The sequence below is a fragment of the Ursus arctos genome, unplaced genomic scaffold, assembly GCF_023065955.2.
Source record: "Ursus arctos isolate Adak ecotype North America unplaced genomic scaffold, UrsArc2.0 scaffold_11, whole genome shotgun sequence".
Classification (NCBI taxonomy): domain Eukaryota; kingdom Metazoa; phylum Chordata; class Mammalia; order Carnivora; family Ursidae; genus Ursus; species Ursus arctos.
Genome location: NW_026622775.1, coordinates 71,777,298 through 71,782,500, shown reverse-complemented (window position 1 = coordinate 71,782,500; position 5,203 = coordinate 71,777,298). Strand labels below are relative to the sequence as shown.

At 44.2% G+C, this 5,203-nt stretch overlaps 1 pseudogene; it reads left to right on the top strand.

Moving 5' to 3' along the window:
- The first annotated feature begins 3,648 nt into the window (after nt 1-3,648).
- Nucleotides 3,649-4,986, top strand: LOC113270072 (40S ribosomal protein SA-like; annotated as a pseudogene).
- The last annotated feature ends 217 nt before the right edge of the window (nt 4,987-5,203 follow it).

Below are 5,203 nucleotides of genomic sequence, written 5' to 3'. Positions count from 1 at the left end.
CCTCAGCTATAAATTGGGAATAGTAGCCCTGCTCCACTAGCTCATTAGGAGGAATAAAGGTGCAAACTAGGTTAACTTCCAGCACAGTGCCGGACACACTTCAGTTGCTCAATAAGTAGTAACTATTGGATCTAGTAGTAGGCCTATTAATGTCGAAGCACAGAGTCATTCAAAGCATGATTATCTGAAGGCCATCATGTTCAGGCACATGTTGGAGACAGGCGGTGCAGGGGCTACAGTCCCTCCCTCAAGGATGACGGGACTTTCCCAGCTTTCCCTGACTTCGTTTGTGTACATCTCCCCTCTCTCACGCCCCCTCCTGGAAACACTCACAGCACAGACTCATTCAGCATCTGAGTGCCCAGCCTCTTTGGAATTGTTCTTTACATTTTCTCACATGTCAGTTATGGCTCTCAAAATAGACTATGAACTGCTTGAGGGAGAAAATCCTGTATTCCTTTTATCCACACACAATACCTAACATAGTACCATAAATGGGCATGTGCCCTGTGCTCTCTAGGTATTTGTTAGATAAATTAATATGAGTATTTATGATTCTGGATAAGAATAATAAGAGAAGTTTCCACTTTGCAGGTAGAAACCTGCTAGTCATGGCATCGATTTTGTAGGTTGTGACCTAAAAATGCGCCTAGCATGCTATAGTAGTGTTTGGTGAAACTTTGTTTCAGTTTTGAATATGTCATGGGTTGGGTTAGGTTGTGGAGTAAAAATGTATTTCTTATTGTGGACTATGGTAATAAATAAATAAATAAATAAATAAATAAATAAAGTTAAAAAACAAAAAAATACTGCCAGAATGCATACTACAAAGTTCCTTGCAGGGATGCTCAGCTCCTTATGGACAGAACTAAAGAAGACCCTGGGCACCAGGACCTCTGAGCAAGAGAGGCAGCAACTGGATTCAAAAGGGCTCTCCTGGGGTTCGTGGGGATTAGAGAAGAGAAGATATACAGTCAGGGGAAGGAGTGCCCAGGGCCCAAACACAATCACTCAAACTGCTTATTGTCTGGGCAACAAACAGGCACTGCAGGCACACCTGCAAACGTCAAGTGCCTTTCCGTAGACACAAAGGACTTAATACCCTGAAATTGCTCGAGATTTTCCTCTTGGGATCCCTGTTTTCTCTAGAGCTTTAGATTATAATAGAAACACTATTGATTACATTCTCTCCCCACTTATTAATTTTGAAAAGATAGAATTATTAACCTTTGAAGATTTAGTGATAATTTCTTGATGCAAAATTTGTACACAAAGCTTGACAATTATGAGGCGACCACAGGACAACATCCATGAAATTGAAATCACACTGGGAATTCTAAGACAGCTGATCACTTCTCTACGGGAGGTTTGAAATCGCATTCAAAATGTCTTTGGCCCAGGCACCTTTGGGAGTCAGAAGCATCCTGCCTGTGGGAATGTCTGACCTCATGCCCTTGTATCTTACCTTCCAGAGTCTGCAGTGGTAGGGCTTGAATTCTGGTGCTCTGTTCTGCACAAATGTTTCCCACCTTTCTTCCTGGAGCTTGGACCTAATGCCTGGCTGTCTGCTATTTGTACTTTGAAAGGTGTTTTAATTGGGAAAGTAAAATACAATATCAAATGCCTTTTTTATGCCTTGTGAAAGTCCTCCAAAGCTTAGCTTAACTCAAAGAGCTTAAATCAATAACACTGGCCCATTTTCTAATCACAGGGAATTTAATAATGATCAGGAAAGCCATTGTCAGTCTGATCAGTGGGACTGTTAGGACTTTAACTCTTGGAAAACAGCTTCATGTCAAAATTACATACTGTTATCATATTAAATGTCACTCAGAAGGGTATTAAAATCCTTTAGAGAGAAAACATTACAGGGGTTCTATCAAAATTACTTTATATGCTGATGAGCTGGCTTCTGGGGGAGAAAGCTAAGGCAAGCCTAGAGGTGGGAAGGAGGAAATTGTTCTCTTTTTACCAGAATAGATCAAAATCAGGAAGGGAGAATCTTGTAGTCTGCATCTCTGATTCTGGAAGTCCCTTGAGATGCCTCAGCCCAGGGGCTGGAAAGTTTACTCTTATCCCCTGAAGCCTGGAAAACCCCTTGCATGCATCGGGGAAGAGCAGCTCCAGGTCACTCCAGGACTCCCAGCAAAGTGTAGGACTCGCTGGCTCTAGCAGCTTACCCCCATTTATTATCAGAGGTCCCATGCAATGGTGTTTCCCCATGGTAGATCCCAGCCACATACATCTTGGAGGTGCTGCTGAGGATTGCAATCCCAATTATCCATGCAACAGTTGAGACTTTGTGAATTGAACCTGATGCTGTTGTTCTAAAGATTACATTTTCAGAAAGAACCATTTAACTGGGGGCAGATGGTTGGCCTTTAATGAAACCCTAAAGGAAATGGGGAGGGGTGTGGACGACAGGGAATATGCAAAAATAAAGAAGAGGAACTAATTGAAAATCTGGAAAAGGAGGAGGGGCAAGAGAGCAAGTGTTTTTCCTGTCAGTCCAGCCTGGGCACCTGCCTCTCTGTATGCAAGAGTTTTTCTAGCCGCTAAACACTTTTATAGAGAGAAGGGGAAATGAGTGTGTTTGGGCTTTAGTGAAGCTTATACCTCCTGTTATGTCCTCACATCGGACACTCTCCCCCCATCCTGGGGCTGTTGGCCTCCTGGAGACCAGGGTTTTCCCAAGCCACTACGACTAAGCCCAGCAGAGTTCCAGATGTGAAACCTGTATCCTGAGTCACCATCTGTGGGGGCAGCCTGCTCACTTGGTACAAATGGAGACCACATCTCTCCTTCACTTGTTCTAGGAGTTGTTAAGACTTTTAGCATCACACTTCACAGGTTTTAACCCTTTTGGCTCTTTCAGAAGGCTTTAGCCTCCCAAGAAATGTATATTACATGGAAAGCGGAGGCCAAAACACTGATTTTATATTCAAAAACTCACACTTAAAGACAGTAACTGAGACCAGCTGGCAAGTGGCAGCCTGTGGCCAGGACACTGGCCTGGGGCCTCCTCATAGCCAGTGTGCTTGTCTGTCTCCATGTACCAAGTGATGACTGTGGTCCAAGCCCTGTCATCTACAAACTGAGTGACCAAGGGAAGTGTCACAATCCCTCTAGTCCTCCCTTTCTTATTCTGTAAAATGAGGATAATAATGTCTAATTTGAAGCTTAAATGTATGTGATGTTTCTAGCATGAGACCTGTCATTTTAAGTACTCAGTGGAAGTGTTACTAAAATACTTCCTGAAAAACTACAAGAAAAAGTGGCTTTTGAAAGAAAATTGGGAACACAAAGGAACCAGGAACTATCACGCAAGTTCTAACTGTCGGTTGAAGATGATTGCTTGGGGGCATTAGGGTATGTCATTGTCCTGGGCATGACAATGTTATCTGGGCAGAGAGGGCCACTAATAGAGTTACAACACTTACTACATATAGAAAAGGGCCAACCTTAAATGTTAAAAAAACAAAGCCAACTGAGTAAATTTAAAAAATCTTATTGACTTAATTCAATGATTCATGAATTGGGTAGCATCCATCTAACACATGAGAAAGGAGCTCCAAGCCTTTCCACACTACCCAGGGAGGGGTCCATGTGTTCCTTGTTCCTGTTGTAACTTAAAGGGAAAATTTTACAATGTCCAGAGCCCTCGATGTCCTGCAAATGAAGGAGCAGTATGTCCTCAAACTCCTTGCAGCAGGAACCCACTTAGGTGGCTAGACTTTCAAATCGAACAGTACATCTACAAAAGAAAAAGTGATGGCATCTACATCGTAAATATGAAGTGAACCTGGCTGTAGCTTCTGCTGGCAGCTCCTGCCATTGTGCCAATGAAAACCTGGCTGATGGGGCACCTGGGTGGCTCAGTTGGTTAAGCGTCTGCCTTCGGCTCAGGTCCTGATCCCAGGGTCCTGGGATTGAGCCCTGCATCCGATTCACTGCTCAGTGGGGAGTCTGCTTCTCCCTTTCCCTCTGCCTGCCGCTCCCCCTGCTTGTGCTCTCTCTCTCTCTCTCTATCAAACAAATAAATAAAATCTTGAAAAAAGAAAAGAAAACCTGGCTGATGTCAGTGTCATATCATCCAGAAATTGTGGCCAGTGAGCTATGCTGAAGTATGCCCCTGCTATTGGAGCCACTCATCTCTGGCCACTTCCCTCCTGGAAGCTTCTAACCAGATCCAGGCAGCCTTCTGGGAGCCAAGATCTCTGTTGGTTACTGATCCTAGGGCTGACCACCAGCTTCTCACAGAGGCCTCTTGTGTTAACCTGTCTACCATCGCTCTGTGTAACAGACTCTCCCCTGTGCTATGTGGACATCCCCATCCTTTGCAATAACAAAGGAGCCCACTCAATGGGTCTGATGTGGTGCATGCTGGTCTAGGAGGTTCTGAATGTGCATGACACAATTTCCCATGAACACCCATAGGAAGTCATGCCTGATCTCTACTTCTACAGAGATTGTAAAGGGAGAGCAGGGTGCTGCTGAAGAGGTTGTGACCAAGGAGGAAATTTAAGGTGAATGGACTGCTCCAGATCCTGAGTTGACTGCCACTCAGTCTGAAGTCACAGACTGGTGTGAAGGTGTGCAGGTGCCCTCTGTGTCTGTTCAGCAGGTCCCTACTGAAGACTGGAGTGCTCAGCCTGCCACTGAAGACTGGTCTGCAGCTCCCACTGCTCAGGCCGCTGAATGGGTAGGAACCACCACTGAATGGGCTTCCATAAAGGTAAGTTACTCTTCCACAAAGGCAAACAAAATGAAAATAAGGTTGATAGAAAATAAATAGTTTCTTAGAAAAAAAAAGAAAGGCACTCTAAGGGGATGTACAAAATGAAAGACTTTTATAGGCAGAGGGGAGCTGGACAAGGAAGTTATACTGCCAAAGAATGGACTGGTTGTGGCAAGGTCTTTTTCCTTTAGGGCATGGCAGGGGTCTATCAGGCAGACTGCCTCACTAGTGCCAACAGTAATTCCTGATTGACTGGTTTAAGATTCCATTTGTGGGAGAAGCTGAAACTGTAACTGAAAAGTCTTGGTTTGGTGATGTGGAGCTTAGCATAAGTGACTCCATTTTGGGCATATTGTCTTATTTTTAATATAACCTAAACCTGTGCGTTAGAACTACCACCAGACAGTCTAAGTCCTCCTCAGCCCCAGGGGCTACATAGCCTTGAGATATTAAATTATCAATGAG